This window comes from Podarcis bocagei (genome assembly GCF_964188305.1).
Source record: "Podarcis bocagei genome assembly, chromosome: 6".
In the NCBI taxonomy this organism is placed as follows: Eukaryota; Metazoa; Chordata; class Lepidosauria; order Squamata; family Lacertidae; genus Podarcis; species Podarcis bocagei.
In genome coordinates, this window is record NC_138130.1 from 36025427 (window position 1) to 36048029 (window position 22603).

Here is a 22603-nt window from a genome sequence, read left to right on the forward strand (position 1 = left end):
CCATCTGTAAGAAATGGTTCTTAATAGGAACATTATATTAAAAGTCAATATTATATTGTACTCTAAAGAGCCACTTCAGTGTTTTTGAGAACCAGTGCAATCTCTCAGGCAGCAGACTCAGGTTTCCATCTTCATTATTCTGGCATTCTGGCCAAACCACAATGAAGCCTAGCTATGTCAACGATTGCATAAAAACAGGTACTTAACTGTATTCTTGCAGAAATCAGTTAGATTGAATATTAAAAAGAATCTTGGGAACATTTCAGCTAACGTTGCCAATAATTTGGAAAGCACAGCAATGGCAGTCAGGTAGTTTCTGTTTCAACCTTCTGGAAATTCTATCAGGAAACAGGAATGACTGAAGCAGGAATGCAAACATGGGAAAAAATTTACTGTCAGATATTGATTGCTGAAGCTACTTGAGCCATCTGAGGTTTGGAATTTTGCTGATCTTTTCCTCAACTTTAAATCAAACAGGAGCGGTGCAAACCTATAGACCAAGAATAGGGAAACCCAGGCCTGATCTCCTGCTCTCTCTGTGTGTGCCTCAGAATGTGGTCCCAGGCCACACACCCTCCTTCACCGTGCCCCTTCTTTCCAGACCACACCCCTCACTAGTCCTGCTTTTCACACTCCTTGTGTGTTTTTGCCTGCCTAGAATATGCCATTGAACTGTGACAATACCTCTTCATTGCTTGGAAGGAAAGAGAGGGGTGTGTGAGCAAATTAGCATTTGTTTCTCCACTCACTTTTGCTTCTGGCATGGTGGTTGCTTAAAGGTTGCCTGGAAGAGAATGCAGCCCTCAGGTTGAAAAAGATGCTTCATACAGTAGTAAGGGAGAGGAATCATAAGTCTCTCAGCCAGGAACACCAGGGTGGAGCAGCAGTTTGACTGCTGCATCTGAAGGCCTACCTGTTCTCAACACACAGGGCAAAGTGGAGGACCATTTCTACCTTTCTTGCTGCTCCAACTCCGAGTTCTAGCCTTCTAAGGGGAATGGATTAGTTTAGGATTCAGCAGATTCATGGCTGACTCTGCTCTACCCCAGCCCCATAACACCCTATTTTGGGGACCTATACTGGTTACTGTGAAGATACCACCAGTGGCATAATTTCATCCACACCCTCAACAGTGGAGCCTGGCGCCTAGGCATGACACCTGCTATATTCTAACTCAGCAGCACTGATCAGGAGGGTTAGGACTGCACTCTTAGCCTGCCTGTGAAAGAAGCATGGATAATCTTGCATTCACTGTGCAATAAAGATAATTTTAAGATCACCAGCATACAGTAGTCAAGCAAGATAGTAAATACATTTCTGCACTGCCAATAATGTTTTTGAAAGAGAGATATTACAAAGACGTTTCATTCCCTGTACTATGATGATTTAAGCAGATGTCGTCATTTACATTTGAATAACTGAACAGCCAGTTCAGTAGCAAGTTGCCCTAGTGGACTACTTCAGAGTAAGAGACTCTTGATTTGGCTTATGGTGGCACTGTGGGTTAAACCACAGAGCCTAGGGCTTGCCGATCAGAAGGTCAGCGGTTTGAATCCCCACGACAGGGTAAGCTCCCGTTGCTCGGTCCCTGCTCCTGCCAACCTAGCAGTTTGAAAGCACATCAAAGTGCAAGTAGATAAATAGGTACCACTCCGGTGGGAAGGTAAATGGTGTTTCCGTGCACTGCTCTGGTTTCACCAGAAGCGGCTTAGTCATGCTGGCCACATGACCCAGAAGCTATACACCGGCTTCCTTGGCCAGTAAAGCGAGATGAGCGCCGCAACCCTTGAGCGCCGCAACCCTAGAGTCGTCCACGACTGGACCTAATGGTCAGGGGTCCCGTTACCTTTACCTTTACCTTTACCAATGTCTTGGTTTGCTAGATCATGCAATTATTATTATTACTATTATTATTAAAGAACTTTCCAGGACTCTTCCATGTGTTTATTTCAATATAGTTAGTAGAATCTGGTTTCATATCAGGGTAGCAGCAAAGAGTACAAAAATGCAATAAAAAAGTACATTACACATTATGTGTAATGTACATCTTGTTCATGATGTCTAAGCTTCAAGTGTGGACATACATCTCCGTTTACATGGCACATGAGATCCGGTGAGTTCCAGATGGAAAAAAAAGCCCTGCTAATGTGATACCAATTAGAATAAGACCAATGTGAGATCAATTATGGGAAATCAAAACAAATATCTCAACTGCATAATCTAAATAACTGAAGAATGCATTTGGATGGATTTTTAAGCATTTAACTCTCAATAAGCCCTAACAGTAAAAAGAAAGTTCTGGTTTCCAGGGAGACTAAGACTCAGTCCACTTGGAAACAGAGGTCTGGGGCAACCCAGCCAGATGGTCAGGGTATATATATATATATATATATATATATATATATATATATATATACACACACACACAGTGGTACCTTGGTTCTTAAACTTAATCCATTCCGGGAGTCCACTCGACTCCTGAAACCATTCAAAAACCAAGGCTGGCTTCTGATTAGCTTCAGGAGCTTCCTGCACTCAATCGGAAGCTGCAGAAGCTGTGTTGGATGTTTGGCTTCCAAAAAACATCCGCAAACCAGAATACTTACTTCCGGGTTTGCGGCATTCGGGAGCTGATTTGTTAGGGAACCAAGCTGTTCAAGTACCAAGGTCCCACTGTATATATAAAATTGTTGTTGCTGCTGCTGCTGCTGGGAGTAGTGGTGAGGAATGGGCATGTCAAGGGCTTACCAGGGTAGACTCTGAAAGCGGTGATTTTGCCTGCCTCCTCATCAACACCAAGAAAAATGTGGAACAAAAGATTAAAGGGAAGAAAATCACCCTAACCCAGAAGCTCCAGAACAAACCTTGTTTATGAACAAACACTGGTTACAGCTCATTGTTAGTTCAAGGAGAGACAAACCCAGGCTTGAACGTGATGCTAAGGTCTTAGGTCCTGGCAATACAGAAGCAGCAGAGGTGAAAGCAAAGCAACTGCAATTTTAGCCCCATGCAACAGCACTCTGAATGTTCATATTTAAACCCTGTCGTCAGACTGTAATCTCCAGGTGGGACTGGGAAGGAATCCTGTCTGAAATTTTGGAGAGTCACTTCTGTCATTTGGTGGCAACACTGAAGTACATGGACTAACAGTCAGGCTCAATGAAAGACAGCTTCTAGTATTATTATTGTGTTACCCAAGGGGCAATGGTTCTTTATGAATGTGAAGCACAATGAACACTCAGATGGGATGAAAATTCTATTAGCCCAAAGAAAGCTACAAAGCACTGCTGTTATCTTATGTCCCTTTACATTGTCAGAGGACCCCTTATTCAGCCATGAATAAGGAGCTGGAGGTTTGGATGTTAGCCTGTGTTGAGGTTCCAGCTAACAGAGATGTTCTAGGGTTTTTTTTTTATCCCTTTACATAAATCACAGACGGCCCATTCCCAAAAAAGTGAAAGACTACTTCATACAGTTTGGTTACATAAGCCACACCTGGTGTTTGGATGACACATCAGTTTCTCATCAGAGTAAAATGTTAATACTTGGCAGGAAGTCAACATAGATAACTTCCAGGTCTGTCTGATACTCCCTATAGCAGGTGTCAGCTTGAGATCCCTGAGGAAACTTATCTAGAAGGTCACAATTCTTACACACTGCTGTCTTAGCATAACTAAGTATGAGATGCTACCGCTTTATGGAATAAGTAGAATTAACCACTCAAAGGCCCAGATCTGCAAGATTTCCAGGTATTATCGTGGGATGAGGGAGGCAATTGCTGGGCACCACCCAAATTTCCTCAAGATAATGATTGTCTTACATGATATGGCAATACAGTTTTCCGTATTAAAATATTGAGTGCTGTAAGCCAGCCAGATACATGCAACCAGGTTGGCTAGATAGTTTTGTGTGATGGGCTTGTAGGGTAGGATTAAGACTGCCCCTCTATAGTACTCCAAACAGATAATGAAATACAAATGAACAACATTGTGGGTCTGTTGAAATCAGTCAATTGTGCCATCTCCAAAAATTCCATGTAGCCTTCCAAACTAATTGGCACCTTTTGTAAGCACCATTTGTAAAATCAACATATGCACAATTTGTATTGCCTTATTTGAAGTATCATACTATATCCTGACTGATGCAATCTTCTTTTCAAGTTCTGTTATAAAAAGTCTTAAAATATTTTTCTTCAGATCTTGGAAACAAAGGAAGAAATTTAGAAGGAAATTACATTTATATCTATCAGCACGTGGGAGTGTGCAGCTTTCAGAAAAACGGATATCAAAGAAGAAATATTAGAACAGTTTGGTAGAGACTACAAAGACATTGTTTTATGATTGTTTTGATCTGGACTGAATGTCTATATATAGTTCATATACTGAGGAAATTTAATGAAGGAACACTCTGCCCAGGTTGAAAGATGCTCAACGGCTACAAGGTAAAATACAAAGGAGTAACCAAATGATTTAGTGGTCAGAGTTTCACTGGAAATCACATGCATGTTCAGTTGCCTGCTGTGAATCACAAATCACAAGAATGGGCATTTGGTATATATTCTTAAATCACTAAGCAGCCCCTTTGACCTCACTGGATTGTCTCTGAATGTGAGGAGAATCTGGCCACTTGTGGCAAAGTTCAAGCCTAAAGACTATTTTCACATTGCCAAAATTGAGTCTGACTTAATGCTCTGTGCTTCCCATAAACAAGATGACAGTTAGGTGATGGATTGATGGTTAGGTTCTCTATGGAATTTTCAGGAAGGTCTTTTTACTTCCTGACATGTAGTGATGGATAACTGTTGCTGAAGTATGCACAGGGGGGAAAAAATCACATGTCGTTTTCTTATTGAGGTCAAGCATTTTGATGACTTTATGGTTCATAAGACCATAGGAAGGCCCATCTATTCCAGCATTCTGTTCTCACAGTGGCCATCCAGACACCCATGGAAATTCTGCAAGCAGAATCTGAGCATAATAGCACTCGCCTCAGCTGTGATTCGCAACAACTGATATTCAGAACTGTCAGGGACTCAGGAACAGAGGCACAGGGGAGAGAGGAAATGGAGAGCGAAGGGGAAGAATCTGAGGGCAGTGTAGGGGAGTATGGCAGTGACCTGAGAGATTCCATGAGCTTCTCCAGCGAATCAGAAGATTCCCAGAAGGAGGCGCCCATGGTCAGGGCAAGGGGAGTCCCGGGGGGGACACACCAGAAACAAGGGGCCAGTGGGGACTCCCAAAGCAGCAGCTGGAAATCAGGACCAGCTTCCCCACCAAGTTCAAATGTACAGGCGCGCGGGACAGCAGAAAACCCGGATTGGGAACCAGGTCCTAAAGCCCGCCGGAGGCAAGGAGAAGACTCAGGGGATTCAGCGTCAGAAGAGTCTAGGAAGGGCGAGACCCCAGCTGACAGGCGGAGCCAGAGGAGGAAAGAGCAAAGGAAGAGGTGGAGCAAGGCTAGAGTCTTAAACTGGTGTATGGGGGGAGGAGATTCAGACGGAGCTTCGGCGGTCTAGAGTTTCAGACGTAGAGCTGCACGCTGCGGCTGTCAAAGTGAAAATGAACTTCAATAAAGACTTTTGTATATAACGACGAACTGGCGTTGGTCCTTTGTGAGCTGGGACCTTGGGCAGCTCTGACAAGAACCATACTGCCTCCAATGGTTGAGGTAGAACATGGTTTCAGGGAACCGTGAAGCCACTGGAGGGTATGAGCTATCACTGGTTCTTTTGAAGCTGGGCTCATATGAGACATGGCTTCCAGATTTGGTTTTGTACCTACTTTTCTGTTATTGCATTTTAGTGTGGCTTTATATATTTTCCTTCAAAGCTACATTTACTTACCTGGGAGTAAGCCTCACTGAAGTCAAAGACAATGATTTTTAAGTAGAAATATCTGTCTGTCTATCTATCTATCTATCTATCTATCTATCTATCTATCTATCTATCTATCTATCTGAGAATGTGCCACTAAGAGTATTTTTCTTGTTTTATTCTTTTAGACTGCAATTTCTAAAGCATTCATTCTAACTAACTAACTAACTAACTAACTAACTAACTAACTAACTATTTTTATACTGCTTTTCTTTAAATTCCCAAACATACAACAAAATAGCACTGATATCACATGTAGGAACAACTATGTTGTCCTCCAAATTGGTAAGGCACATCTAATGTTAACACGAAACTGATCCTTCATTGTTATTGGCCCGGTCTTGTGGAATGCCCTGCCAATAGATATTCAGCAGGTGACTTCAGTATTAATTTTTAAATGTTTGCTGATAACTTTTCTATGCTGTTTGGCTTATGCAGACTGCACAGTAAGGTATATTTCTGTCACAGTTAGCTGGTGAACTGTGGTTTGTTTTTCTTTAATGTGGTTTTATACTATAGATATTTGTTATACTCTTCTATTTTTATGAGATTGCAGAACATAAATATTTTGTTAAATAAATGAAGAAATATATTGCAATTAAAACCAACACATATACAATTATGATATTAAAAAAACCAGCAGTGACATACCACAACAAATTTAGAATCAACTGATACTTACTTTCAGAAAAGGTTTGCTAAAAAATGAGTTTTCAGAAGGTGCTGAAATATTATCAGTATCAACACCTTTCACAACTCAGAGGTAGTTAGTCCCATAGAAAGGGTGCCACAAAAGAGAAGGCCCTCCTCCAGGTTTCTGCAAGATGGACCTCTGTAGGTGGTAACACATTACAGAGGCCTTCACTTGCTGACCTCAGTGTCTAATCCAGGTGATATGGAAGAAGGTGCTCCCTTAGAGAATCTGGTCCCAAAATAGGACTTTGTAAATCAGTTCAAGAAACTTGAACCTACCTAGGTAGGATATCCCCAGGCAATGCAGCTCCTCACACACATTGTCATCACATGTAAGGTGCTTTAATTACATTCTAGCTACAGCTTTTTGCATTCAATGTATATTCCGAAGCAGCCTCAAATGTCACCCCAGATAGAGTGCACAGCTTTTACTTTGAACTGGTTAAGTATTTGTTGCTCTGTTTATCTCTTCTGTGGATTCCAAATGCTACAGAATAGTAATAAAGAAATCTATGTGTAAAAGGCAGCTCCCTGCATTCTGTTATGTGCAAGAAACAGACCTAAGGGACCGATCTATGTCTGGATTTGTTTATCTTTAAAAAAAAAGAAAAAAGGAATCCAGAGAAGGCAGTAAACAGAAAACTCGATGGTATCCCAGTACACAGCTTTTTCCAATTCCTCATAGTATGGTTCATCATTGCTTTGTGTTTACAGTCATGCTAGTGTTTAAACCACACAACAGTCTTCCAGGCCAAACCAATTTGGAACGCATAAAAACTTTGATTATGTTTTCTGAGGCATGGAATTAAATATTAATTGGCAAGAGTGAAACTACAAACCTTCTTCCCACCATGACCATTGTCAACACTGCTTGTTAGATTTCCTCCTGCTTCCTATTTTTAGTGTAGTCTTTCATGCAAATAATCTGGCCTCACAATTTGTAGCTATTGTGTCTTGTCTTGTCTTGTCAGCTGATGCAAGAGTGTGGTGTCAACATGACTAACTATGGTAGATTGCAACAATTATGAAGTCAAACCTTATCAATCTTTTAGGCTGAAGATTCCCAGCTTGCATCTCAACTAATATCACTTTTTTGTTTGTGGTGGGCCATGATTTCAAATTCTTGCCCAGCAGGCTGTCATTAGCCCACGTTGATGTCCAAAGTACCCTGAGATGAATGATACTACTCTCAGATAGTATAACCATCTTGAATCATGCTGACAGGAGTTGGAGTTGAACAACATATTGAATGCCATGGAGTCCCCATTGCTCTAGAAAGCTGTTACACACACACACACACACACACACACACACGGAGCCTGCTGGATCAAGCCAACAGCCCATCTAGTTCAGCATCCTATTCTCACAATGGCCAACCAGATGCTTGGACCTGAGCCCAGCACTCTCCTATCCTGTGGCTTTGAGAACCTGGTGTTCAGAAGCATACTGCCTTTGACAGTGGAGGTAGAATACAGCTACTGTGGTTAGCAGCCATTCATAGTCTTATCCTACATGAATTTGTATAATCTTCTTGAGGGAGCAAATCCCATGCACTGTGGTAAGAAGTACTTTCTTTTGACTGTCTTGAATCTTCCAACATTCAGCATCATTGGATGCCCAGAAGTGAAACTTTTCTCTACAGTGGTACCTCGGGTTACATATGCTTCAGGTTACAGATGCCCCAGGTTACAGACTCCGCTAACCCAGAAATAGTACCTCGGGTTAAGAACTTTGCTTCAGGATGAGAACAGAAATCGTGCTCTGGTGGTGCGGCAGCAGCGGGAGGCCCCATTAGCTAAAGTGATGCTTCAGGTTAAGAAAAGTTTCAGGTTAAGAACCAACTTCTGGAACAAATTAAGCACTTAACCCGAGGTACCACCGTATATTTTCTCCATGCTAGACATAATTTATAAACTTCTATCATGTCACCTCTTACGAGCCTTTTCCCTAAACTAAAAAGTCCTAAATGCTGCAAACATTGATCCATCTTCTCTCACATTTTACTTGCCCTTTCCCAACTATACAATATCCTTTTTGAGGTGAGGTGACCAGAATAGTCTACAGTATTCCAAGTGTGGTCACACCATCGAAACCGTTAACAATAGCTCTGTTCAGTCATTTGGTACCAATGAGCACTGGATGTGTAACCGGACTTCTGGATGGTGTAGCTTGCTACTTCCTAGACATCAATATGCCACTCCCTGATGTGCAATGGTGTTGATTTGAAGGGATCCTAGGTACAAAGGGAACTGCCTTCTATGGAGTGAGACACTTGGGTCCACCTAGCTCAGCAGCAACTCCCCAGGGTTTCAGGCAGGGCCTACCTGGAGATGGTAGGGATTAAACCTGGGATCTTATGCATGCAATGCAGTTGTTCTATCTCAGAACTACAACACTTCCCAAACATATGTGTAAGTATATATGGATGTACATGCATTGGGTTCCCTGCACAGGGACACAAACTTGAATCGAAGAGGCCTGATGGCATGTTATATGGACATTTTCCCCATTTATGTGTCGGAGAAGTGAGGTTTCTGCTCTTTGAATGGACAGTCTATCCCTGTGTGGCATTTCAACCTGTCGGCAGACAATTTGTTATACTTAAACTCTCATCCCAATAGAACTCTTCCCTTTGATAGCCTAACAGCCATTGCCTAGGGTGAACTTCATTCTAGTGAAAGGCAGGTTTCTTGTCATGCTGTTACTTGTAGCAATAAGCACTCTTTAGATTTTAACTTCTTTGTTTGCCCCTAACATTAATGTAACCAGGGCCACCCGGGGAAATCATAAAGAAGGTATAATTAACATTTCAAAATAATGCCTTGGTAATATTATATATTTATGTTTAATAAACTCTGGAAGTTTAAAAATTTTGTAATAAATACACATTACTGTGTTTCACATTACAGGGCAGAGACGCTAGGCTATAACTATGCAAAGGGGCTTTGTTTTTGTTCCTCTTTAAGCAATCTTGCCAGCTAGGTTGTTGCTAATCCCACTGGAGACTGAGAGCGGCTTCTGACATTCTGAACATGAGACATTGACGTTCTGTGATGTCTCTTCTGCAACCGACTGGTGATCCCGCTTGTTATGTCTGGAAATGATCTCTACAAGAAAATTGCAGAGGCCGAAGTCATGTCTACAGCTCACATACATCAATGCTCAAAACCTTCAGACATCACATACAAGCCTTGGCCTTGGAATGGAGAAATGAGTGTGGAGGTGGTTAGCAGAATTTGCATTGTAACATCCAAAGTAGTAGTGAGAACTGAGAAACAGAGATCTGTACTCGCTAAATACATAATCTGGTACCATGCTGGTATGTATTCTACTGCAATGGGTCGTGTTTGAGGCTGCTTTGAAGGCTCAAACTTTGATTTTTTAAAAAATAAAAAAATATAGCTGCTGGATTGCTGATAGTTACAGTTGCCTGTAACATCACTTTTGAAACAGCCTACCTAAGTTTCTAAGCATGACTCAGTGTCGGTTTTAATTAGTCCTCTGCCAAAACCTATCCTCTAATTTCTCAAAAGTGTTGCTTCCCTGTGAAAGAGGCTTTATTTTTTTAACTCATGCTCAGAATGCTTTAGAATTTCCTGAGAATGCCTTTAGGATTTGGGGGATGAAAGGTTGAACTGACTTTACTGTTGCAAGGTGGCTATGGATGACGTGTGTTTTTCCCTCTCTCTTTCAGTTTAGCATTTGTGCAGCACTCTGCAGCCTCCCTGGTTGCTTGCACTTCCTAATCTGAAAAAGTCGCATGGGAGGAGTTACTCCATAAATTTCAAGCATGGGAAAGCTGGACAGGCCAGCTACCTTATGCTTGAGATCAGTGCACTTGCTGATGCTGTTTTCATGGGAAGTCCATTCTTTTTAACCTTCAAAGAAAAACTTTCTACATTCATTTATTTAAAAGTAAGAAAGTTTCACTTAAAAGAAAAATAACAACAATCAGCAGCTGAAAATGACATGGATTTTTTATTTTTTTAAAAAAAGTAAAGGCATACAGCCAGGAAGGCTGCAGAGTGCAGATCACCAGAGAGATTATTTACAGAATGAAAGAAAGAAAGCTTATCTTGGCCACTTTGAAAGCAAGGCAGGCACAAGAAAGCTCTGCACTACCCATGAGAATTTTACCCAAAAATTTCCTCTCCCATCGATAACTTCCAGTGGTAAAGAAACAAAGAAAAGTGGGAGAATTTTTCAGCACAGTACTAATTTTAATCTATAAAGCTCAGGTTTTTCAGGGACCATTTGTGTATTCACAGGTCTGAACATGCACTGGCATCATCTGAATAAATCCCATTTAAGATGTTCTTATCTGCAAAGGTTAAGCAGGTGGTGATGAGAGATCCGGCCTTCTTGATAGTTGGGCCATGACTCTAGACTGCTATTCTTTAGTAGTAGTAGTATTTATTAAATTTGTATTCACAAAATTTTTAGGGGTATGTGTCCCCCCAGAAAAAGCACTGATTGATTGGATGAATTAATGAAATAAAAAAGGAGAACTTTGACCCATCTTTTCCCATTCAAAGCTGCCCACATTATTGCCCACATTTGAACAATGTTATATTATGGTCAGTTTTCCAAATCAAAACAGTGTTACTTTAACTAGAAAACCAGTAACATTTGAGAGGACTGCTACATTCTAGCCGTTCATCCACAAATCTGAAGATAGAATCCCAGTCAGATTTCTTCCTTCATTACCCTGAAACCAGATGGGACTGAGGGCAACTGTTTCACCTCTCCAGGAGTTCATTAAATTAAACCAAATCATTCTAGGGTTTCTATGTCCTGTCTAGAGAGTAAGAGAATTAGAGCCAGAGCTATTCAAAGGATAGGCAGACTAATGAATGCTTGAAAACTCTCCAGAATTCTTGAGAAGAAATATGACTAATTTGTTTCCCTGGGCAAAGAGCCACCATTTTGACAGGAACTTGCCACTTGAGGCAGGTACACTTATCCAGTAGGTGGACAAATTTTGGTCTGCTTGAAAACTAATTACACATCATGAAAAATGCATATAGGGACAAATAGGGATAAACCATAAAGAAATAGTCAGGCTTTTCCTTATAGATAATAAGCATTCACAATTGCTATATTTGAAAACAGAAAATTTCCAAAACACTCTGATGAGAGTGGAACAAGGGGAGTGCAAACTTCTTCCTGCTTTTCTATCACTTCTGGGTTTTTGTTGTTGTTGCTTGCTCTTAATGCTTATTTTACAAAGTTGTAAACCACTTAGAGGGGGTTTTCTTTTCTTTTCACAACCAAGTGGTGCATAATTGTCTTTAAATAAATGAATGGATTTTATTTGGCTGTAACAAAAGCTCACAAGGATGCAAAGCCCTCTTATCTTGAAATTTGACAGCCTGGTGTTATCTTGCAGTTTAATATACAACATAGCTCCAAATGAAGATGTAAAAGAGGGGTGGGGAAATGTTTTTCAGCCTTAGGGCCACATTGCCTCATGGGGCCAAATGCCAATGGAGGAACTCTGGCAAAGCTTAGAGGTTTCTAAGCAAACATCATTCCAGGCAAACAAGAGGCATTATCAGTTGAAGGATAAATTTCAGCCAGGCAGAAGTACTCCAAGAGGGCATGGAGCAGGGCCTGCCATGGCTGGCTGGAAAAGTCCAAAGGACTGCATTTGGCCCTCACCCTGGATACAAAGCAACTTGAAAACCCAAAACCTACATATTATGAAATGGCTTAAACTGGCTACCTTTATTTTGAGGGGGAAACAGCAATATGCCCCCCCCCCATTTCTGGATCAAGAATGCTTTTCAGATCGGCTTGTTGTACATTGAAAGAGAACTATATGAAAATGATGTATCATTGAGTCTTGACTCCTATAAGCAGTGCTTTTTTCTGGGGGGATGCAGGGGTACGCATACCCCTGAACATTTTGTGAATCCAAGTTTGGCCTCATTGAGGGTCAGTATTTCAATATGAGTAGGAAAATGAGAGCACCCCCAAACATTTTTTTAAGTGAAAAAGCACTGCCTATAAGATTAGCAAAAATGTATAGAAACACTACCAAATTATGCCGGAAGTGTAAGGAAAAAGAAGGTACGTTCTACCACATGTGGTGGACATGCAAAATAACAAAAGAATTCTGGGAATTCATGATATATAATGAAGTGGAAAAAAATGTTTAAGATAACTTTTGTCAATAAGAAGCTTTCTTATTAGGAATAATAGGAGATGAAATACCAAAGGACTTGAAAAGACTGCTTATGTATGCATTGACAGCTGCAAGAACACTTTTTTGCCCAGAGATGGAAAGAAGAGAAAGTCCCAACCAAAGAATGGATAACCAAGATGATGGACTATGCCAAAATGGCAAAAATGACTGTGAAGATCAGATACCAGTATGATAAGAAATTCAGTAAAGAGTTGGAAAATTTTATAGAGTACCCTAAAGATCACTGTAGATATTAAAAACGTTATCAGGATTGTTATAACACTTATAATGTAATAAGGCTAAAGTTAAAAATGGATATAAAATGAATTTGAAAAATGGAATTAGATGCAGCAGAAAGAACAGATAAATATTGTAAACCAGCGGGTGGGGGTGGGGGGAAGTCCAGGGATTCAAGTAATCTCAGATGTGTAAAAAATTGAAAATGATTTAAATGCATAGAACACTGTTAAAAAATTAAAAATGATATTTTTTTTTTAAAAAAAAAGAATGCTTTTCAGATCAGGTCCCATGTGGCTGCTTTTCCTTCAAAGTATAAGCATCCAATTTAAGCACAGTTTTTTTTGTTTTTTTTTAAAAAAAGAACAAACAATATCCCAACTGAACAAAATCCTGACTGAATTTTAGAGAAAATCTCACTCACAGTCTTGAGAAACACCTCAGTAGCTTACAGCCAGCACTCATAATATTTTGGAAGTGGTTATGACACCTTTATAACATTTCTTTACAATAAAAAATGCATACAGTTTTGCAATCAAAGCATGCCAAAAGGGAATCACCTGGCTTGGCTGCCTTAAAGCGTAAGCCACAACTTCAATTTGCTTTTATTAAACCACCTCTTTTGCAGTCTATTATGGTAACATTTATAGATCCAAGTCTTGCACATGACTTTGTAGAGTATGTAAGATCCAGAAAACAGGTTTCACAATCCACATTCCATCAAATCCACAAGCACCAGTGGGCATCTTGTTTCTACAATGCAAAAAGGGAAATCAGCATCCATTGTCTTTCAGTAACTGTGATAGCAAGACATTTTATTAATTTATTTAGAACACATGTATCCTGCTTTATAACCCAAAGAGGTTTTCGAAGCAAGTGACAGAAGATTTGTATGGTTCAGTCACATTAAAGTGTACTATCAGGAAATGAAATAACAGATTTCCTACCTTTCTTCTTGGTCTTCCATGGTTTCACTCTTCAGCTACTGTCTGTGAGGCAGCTTTCCTATGAAAGACAAGTATTACACCATTATGATTCACCTTTCTTTCTTTCTTTCTTTCTTTCTTTCTTTCTTTCTTTCTTTCTTTCTAAAACATGCTTTCCAGTCACTGTCTTGAACCATGTTGCTAAAATGATGGTTACCAGAATCATGTTTAATCATTTGTGTGTGGATTTTTTAAATTAAATAATTTATTTAAATAATAATAATAACCAAAGTCATAAAATGATGTGTACCATAAGTGTTACAGTGGACATGTGCTGAGCTGTGATAACTTTATGCCTCTGTCCACTTCATCCCCACCCACCCTAATCTTTTTAAAAAAGATTACAGTATAGTCCTACAGGCAGCTCCACCTCTGGCAACTGAGGTTACATTTCTGTTCTGGAAAAAGACAGACTTTCTGCAGTTTGAAAAAGGAAAGACAGAAGATGTCACATGGATCTCAATTTGTTTTATGAGAGTGGCATGGCCCAATTGCAATGTGAGGTATCTTGAATCATGAGGGTGCCCAGCCCCAGCTCTGTTTTAAACATTTTCATTCATCCTTTTGCAAAACCATCAAACAAGCTCCTACAGAACACCCTTCTCTCTGGCTGAGTAATAGTCCTGAGAGAAGCAGTGTTATTTTATTCCAGAAAGAAGCCCTAACGTCCCTACAAATACAATAGAAAAGGGCTAATTGTATCCTCCCTGAAACATCTGCAAAAATGCCTTTCTTGGGGCAAAAAGAGAGAGACTGATAAGATTTTAGTAGCAGGAGGGAAAGAAGTTGAAGCAAAGGTTTGTTCTGCAGCTTCCATGCCAGCTGGCACCACATCAAGGCCAAAACATTACTCGGTGTAGTACTCTTTAATCACCTTTCACCATAGTTGCTGAAGCTGTTTGTCCTGAAAGGCAATCACCTCCTTAGTCAGGACTCTATTAAGGGAAACCAACAAAATCACCTCTTTGTACATGGCGTTGGAGACTGTGCGGAATATATGCTGTATAAGCAGCACAAGGCATTACCATTCACTCAACCCAGATTCCTCTGGAGGTCTATTTGTACCGCATTTTCAATTGCACCTCAGCAAGGAGGTTCAGCTTTACTTCTTTGAATGAGTAAAAGTGAAGAAAAGTGCTTTTGTAGGGAGCTGACATATAGTAGACAGAAATCCCCGGTTTAGGGGATTAGGTTAAACACTTTAGCAAGCCCACATGGCTCACAGAGACTCCATCATGTATCTAGAACAATAGCCTGGCTTTCTGAGGTGAGCATAGAAGTGACCCCACAGTATTTTCCCTTCTCTTCAGAGACACTACATATTCCCAGCCATCTTCTGTGGTATTGATCCGGGAACAGTGGGAAACGGCCATTCAGGCATGCTTTGGGGTAAAGAAACAAGTCTTATGCAGTAAATCTAATGGCATGTCTACATATCAACTCTAACCCCTTCAGATTAACCTCATACTGTCCCAAACCTGTGACAGAACTTAGTGCAGAAGCCAAAGTGGGTTGACAGCTTTCGAGAGCTGTCCTCTGGGCCACAGGTGATAGCGGTGGATCAAAATCTAGACATTGCTAACATTTCAGGATAGGTTAATGTTCCAGGTCTTATGTGATGATTATAACTCAGCAGCAACCATATCTCTAGATAGCTCACTGGTTCCATACTGAGAGCCTGTTAGCTAGGGACAGAAACCAGAGGGATAAACCTGTTAACTTTAAAAAGGAGTGCTTGTTTGCCCTGTACTCATAATTATAGTACTGCTTGGACAGTAGACCTAAGGAAAGGGACTGAGGGGGTGTGAGAAAAGTTGAGCAATGTAGAATATGGTTTCCAGTTGGAAGGACTCCCCAGATATTTGTCTCACACCAGCAGGAAGTCAAACAACTCAATGGGTCTATAAGTGACCTGGGGGAAAAGGAGGCACAGGGAAATTTTCTCAGGAAAACATCCAGCCTGAATGAACACAGACAAAGGACAGTAATACATTTCAGAAACAATATGTTTCAAGGCTCGGTTTGGTATTTGTCCTTACTGTGTCCAGCACCATTCACACAGACTGGCCTGAAGGAAAATAATTCCTGATTAAATTAGCAGTCAGACAGTTTTTTGTACAGGCATGGGTAGCCAATACTTGGTAAAGCTCTGCTTCCAACAATATGTTTAGGAAATTAATTGAATGGAAATGGCACAGTGTTACTGTTTTTAAGTTGGCAGGACATTTAATTCATCCATTCATTCGACTAAACCCCTTTTTTATAAAGAAATCGAGGACAGATATCTGAAGATGCACAAGGAAAGTGAATTATAGCTGTGGACCTCAGAACATAATGTTTATCTTTTATCATTAACCATGGTGAAGTATGAACATGTGAGCATGCTTGTACTCGATAGCAAAAATTGTGACAGTTTTCCCTTCTCCCTCAGTTCTGTTGTGCTTCCAGGAACTAAGCTATGGTTTGGTTTAATATTGCATCGAACCCAGGCTCATGGTTTGTAGCCTTAAGAGCAGTAAACTAAGGACAAAACTAAGCTATAGCTCATAATATGTCTTGAGCGAGAGAACCCATGAGCCTGGTTTCAGGCATAACACAAAGCCAAATCATCTTAGCTCTGAGTAGGAAAACAGCCACAAGACTGGGGAGGAGTGAAATGGCCACAATTTTTGCTGTAAGAACCTGCACATTCCCACATTCCCACATTCCCACTTAGCCATGATTTGGTTTAGCATTGTATGTGAACCAGGCCACGGCTTCATAGAAGAATTGTGTTCCACATAAGATCAAATGTAATCATAGAAGAATTGTGTTCCGTATCAGATCAAATGTAATCATATGCAGTTCCACAAAACTTTTTTTTTTTACTAGGGAAAAAAATCTGGTAGAAATGTCCTGTCTTTTTATAAATAACCCATGCTAAATTATATAAGTTAGAAAATCTTGCTATACTCTAAAGATTAGTCCACACTGTTTTATTCTTGATGTTGTTTTAGACTTCAGATGTGTTGATAAATTAATTTTAAATGTGTTTTATGTTTGTTTCATTCTTTTAATTATCATGGATGCAGCTCTGAGGGCATTTATGGTGGAAATTTGGCTTCTAAATAACCTTAAGTATAAATAAATAAACTACTATACAATACATTACTAAGAAGCAAAAATGGGGGTGGGGGGAATGGACAAATGACTTCCAAGTGAAATCCAGAAATCTCACTTCAGACATTAAAGTGGAAACAGGAGTCGAGGAAACATGAATCAACGTTCATTTCCCCCCTTCTTTTAAGGAGAATGGGTCTTGACTTCACCTATTATTGGAAATGGGATCAGGCTGGACAGGTGATGTTTCCAGATTGCCCATTTTATGAGCAGAATGATTCTATTGCCTAGACATCTTGCCTCAGAAACTGGGCCTAGAGAGCTTAAACACACCCTTCCTTAAAGCATAGCTAGGTCCTCTCAACCATGCGCTCAGTGTTATCCTTTCAAGAAATGGAAGAGAGCAGAAAAAGCCACTTACCTCATCCAAGTGATACTCTATGAGTGCCAATTTGTATCAGCCTCTCAGCAACAGTGTAACGTTAAAAAACTGGAAAGAGCTTTCTCCTCCTCCTCCTTTTAAACAACTATCCAATATAATAGGGGAATCTCAAAAAAAGTAGGATCTTCAAGGCTTGCTATTGCAATACACCCTTGTATGTATCTTGCCCTGAGCTTCCTATGCTACCATTGCGGGTAGTTATACCACAAAAAGTTGTCATAAATGGTTTCAGGGATGGTGAAGGAAAGCAGGATGATGTGGTTAGTTCAGATACTAGAATCCCACAAACACAGAGAGAGATCATGGTTTGTGCCAGAGGAAAACCTTTTTTAGGCCTAAGGACCACATTCCATTCAGATCAACCTTCTGAGGGCCACATGCTAGTGAAGAGTGGGGTCACAGGCAAAAGTGGGAAGATCAATGAATGTACCTTTGTACAGTACAATAGTTTCTACTCACTTATGCAAGGAGCATAAAGGGCCCATTCCAGTCAGGCAAAAATGCTTGACGCCGGGCTTGGGAGGGTTGTGGGCCTAAGGAGACTTCTAGGGACTGAATAGTGAAACCTGGAGGGCATTTGGCCCCTGGGCTTGGAATTTCCCTTTCCTGTCATAGAACATGAAACAGTTAATGATTTGGACTGAAATGAATGGAAGAATTGGATTTCCTTTGAATTTTTCATTCTGAAACTAGGACACACACCAGTTTTGCATATATTGCTAAAACATTTCCATTACAGCCTGAAGAAAAAAAATAGCTGTCTGGATTTTCCTTCTTAAAGTATGGTGTAGATTTAAGCTTAGACATTTGTGAGCTGCTATGGCCATGCGGGAACCTAGAAAGGGTTCTTAATACATTTCTTATTAGACAGCTACAGTTTTATAAGTATCATTACCCTACGGCTGGAATCAATACTGGGCAAAAATCTGTACACATTGTATTTCACGTATATGTGGCTTGGCTCTGCCACAAAAAAAAGTGAGCTCAGACCTATTGAACCCAGACATATGTGGCTTTTCCTTTTGCACATTATGCATATGGAGGGATTTGCATTGCCAGCATTTAAAAGGAAAGTGTTGTTGTTTTTCCTCAACCAGCAGCAAATGGAAAGTACAGAACACTTGCATTTGCCATTCAAATAGTTTACACGTGTCTAGTGTTATTGCTCTGCTCAAGGTCTTGATTTAATTAAAAGCTACATTTGGTGGTGTGAAGAGAAAATTGTATTGCCTCAGGAAACAGAAAGAATAATAATGATAAAGTTTTCATGGATTCAGACTCTGAGGTAGAAATGCAAGGTGGTCTGAAAATAAATTATGTAGACTAGATATGCAATGTATGTTTTGCACCAACAGAAATATTTTGGGTTTGGTGATTCTTGACTGATAACACAGTTTTTCTTGTTATAAGTTTGCATTTTTATTGTAATTCTCATGCAGAGTTATGATAGAACTGCAGCACACAATGTCTTCAGAAATATCAGTCAATATAACTGCAGTTATGAGCATTTGGGAACTTCCACAAGGCCATTTATCACTGCATCAGCACAGTGACATCCTTACCAAAGTGCTGCCACTTATTATTTGCCCAAATAATCCAGATTTCCCATTTCCACAGAAAAGCCAATAAAGAAAGAAATAAACCTGTGGAAATGGTGAATCTAGATTAAATTTAGGGCAGGAGGCAAAATATGAAATGCATTTTGATGAGGGTGATACCATGCGGATTCAGACCTGAGAAAAACTGGCATACAGTATATGAGTTGCATTGAGTCCAGAGTAAACTGCTCTGTAAAAGCACCTTATGACAAGACAGAGAATATTAGAAATCCTATTTTCATATTTTGCTGCTCCTCTGCACCCCCTTCCCATCCAGGTAAGCTACAGTGCCACCAGTTTTGGGAAGGCAGCTCAGTAGCTCTGCCCCACCATCCCAGCTGCTACAGAATCTATGCATGCTAGTGAACTTGGTCACACACCACCATTTTATTTGCTCATTTGTGAACATGGATGTGTCAATAATGAGCAAAATTTTGACTTGTGTATGTGGTGATTGACTGGAGGGGGGGGACTTTTGTTGCAAGTACAGTCCATGGTACTGTTTGAAGGCGCAGGGGGCCAGAACCCTGCTTGAGATAAGCAGATCTGATCTGGTCTGGTCTTACATGGAAAGCCATCTGAGAATGACATGTTTACCACTTTTGGTTCCACGTTGGAAGAAAGATTGTGTGTGTGTGTGTGTGTGTGTGTGTGTGTGTGTGTGTGTGTGTGTGTTATTGCAAACGAAGAAAGAAAGTGGTCAGCAAGGAAGAGAGTAAACCACTAGTGGATGACCTGCTCACCTGACCTCTGGTTGGTCACATCACTGCTGTTTACTGGGAGGGTGAAGGGAGAAGTTTTGATGAGGTCAGGACAATGCAAACACACCAGCAAGAGCACTGGATTGTCTCAGCCGGTGAGTTTGCACCATACCAACCTCAACACTGCTTCTCCCTTCACTGTATATCTTCTTGTGAGCAGTGACATGACTATCCATAGGTTAGGTAAGCAGAATCACCTGACCATGTCATCTACTACTAGAGTAAGCATATGGACCAACCCAGAGTCTTTCATTCCTAGGAGTTTTGTTGGGACAGTAAGGAAACTACTATTTGTCTGACCTGTGCTCTAATGGTAACATGATTAATTACTTCTGTTGGACCATCTGGCCCCACTGGCTCTTTCTCTGCTGTAAATGATCTATGAAATTGTTTTAGATAAAAATATTAATACTCTGCATCTGACAATAGCAGAATATCCTTCTGATGAATAGCAGAATATACCATATAGCTGTTTGAAGTGAGACTCCATGGTTCCATGTGAATAAAACCACTTTTCCCCAACTGTTTTCCCACATAATTTCTGTAATTCAGTTAGATACAATCTTATCATTTCCTCAAAGTTTCTAAACAATGCCTGCATCATGCAGACTCCAGCATTTTAACACACATTGCATATATATTGCATTACCTAAAACCCATTGTTGAGCATTTTGGCAATACTACTCCAGTGTGTTTTCTGGGCTTGATATCACTGCATCTGGTTAGTGTCTAAGCCAAGCAATCTTCATACCCTTGAGACCAGTTGTTATTACCGCAATAGTAAAGCAGAGTATGATTTCCTATGTCAGAAAAAAAAATCTTAATACCTTTTGTTACCATATGTGTTTAATCGTGAGTAGAACAAAGTGCGTTTGTGGAATCATGGCTGTACTTTGAAGACTCAGAGGTAATGTAAAATTTTTTTCAAGACCATCTGTGTTCCTTGTGTAAGCTCCAGTTTGCTGTTGAATCCATTTCTCTTCACCAATACTCTTCCATGAAATAGATTGACAGCACAATTTACTACTCAGCTAAAATACTTGGAGTTAAGAATGTAGAGTTTCACCAATGTCAGTGGGACTGAAAAGTAATTCACATGGGATCAGATCCCAAATTTTTGAAAGACAGTTTATGACATAGCCTAGCAAACTTGCCACAGTGGCACAGCAGTTGAGTTACAGTGCTTTCAATTTGTACCATGGGTCTGTGAGATAAATATCTCACTCATCCATAACAAGGGCTGGCAGGGAACAATATCATTAACTGACAACAACAGCGAGCCCAGCAATACCTATTGGAGAAAGGGAGGAGCAACCACGAACCCAATTGAGAATCAGAATTTCATGTGAAAGGATTGTGTCCTCAGTTCATTCTGTCTGCTGCATTTACCCATCCTCATCTGGGAATGTCAGAAATCTGAAATTACATGCCCCAAATCTCTCCCTCCCTCTATATTTTCCCAGTTCTTAGAATGCCCTTGAGACAGTCCACAAATAAATGGCTTAAAAGAAGTAGGTTAGGAAGGGGAAAGGAAAGGAAGCAAATTCAGGTACTGTAGAGAAGAGGAGACATATGGTCCAAACTGATGGAAGGAGTCTGGCTAACTCACTTTTCCTTCTGATGCAGTCAGGTGGAATGGCTGTGGGTGGGGAACAGTCAAATGACATCTTGTTTATTAGATGAATTTATATCGCCACCCCATAATATATTTTCTCTGGGCATCTCACAAAACAAAAAGAATTAAAACATAATATAAAGCAATAAAATGATTAAGAACCAAAAATACAGATGATATATTAATCATGCAAAATATGGCAATGTTAATGAGAGTACATGAAGCTACAATCCAAACCCCCTTTGCACGAAATTGGCCCTGTGCCAAGCCCTGCCAGCCTCCACAGGCCTCCGCTTGCAGGAAGCCTCAAAACAGGAAGTACTGGGGTAGGGAGAGATTAAGCTGGCTTTGGGAGCCATCGGTATCATAGCTGCCTCCACTGCTGTCACTTGATGGCGTCAGGTCTGAGCTAGGTGCAATCGCTGCACCAGCTCTATGCTGGCACAGCAGTTTGCTTCCACTCACTTCCCACCCTGGCCAGGGTGAGCAATGGGTTGGCAGGTGCAGCAGTGGTTCAACCTTGCCCTGCCACCATTCGTCTGTCTTTGGATTGTCTCATTAATATACCGTATTTTTCACTCCATAAGGTGCACCTGACCATAAGGCACACCTGCTTTTTTTGGGGGGGGGAGAATTCAAGGGGGAAAAAATATGTGGCTCTTGGGGGCTTTTGCGGGAGCTGGGGGAAGTGAGAGAGCCTCGCTCTGTCCCTTCCCCCACCTCCCACAAAAGCCAGGGATAGCCGCACGAAGCCTCCCCAGAGCAGCGGGATGAAGGCTCCCCGCTGCCCTGTGGAGGCTTCACGGGCTACCCCAGAGCTGCTTGACCCAAAGAGCAGGTCGGGGAGCCCCGGGGCTGGCAGTGGGGGAAGCGTGGTTTTCCCCCACCACCAGCCCCAAAGAGCAGGTCGGGGAGCAGCGGGAAGGCTGCGTGCAGCCTTTCCGCTGCTGCCCACACTTGCCGGGTCTGGCGAGGGAAGCCCGGGTCCCACCCCCCAGCCCCAGGGACCACACATTCGCTCCATAAGACGCACAGACATTCCCCCTTAGACAATTCCCCTTAGAGGAAAAAAGTGTGTTTTATGGAGCGAAAAATACGGTATTACTTATAAGA

The 22603-nt window shown here is 41.0% G+C and overlaps 1 long non-coding RNA gene across 1 annotated transcript; it reads right to left on the bottom strand.

The window, feature by feature from the left end:
* Positions 1–13458: 13458 nt before the first annotated feature.
* Positions 13459–20642, bottom strand: LOC308588642. Its single transcript, XR_014008854.1, has 3 exons — positions 20525–20642; positions 13937–13994; positions 13459–13742 (listed from the first exon to the last, which is right to left on the bottom strand). It is a non-coding gene; the product is annotated as an uncharacterized lncRNA (long non-coding RNA).
* Between the last annotated feature and the right edge of the window lie 1961 nt (positions 20643–22603).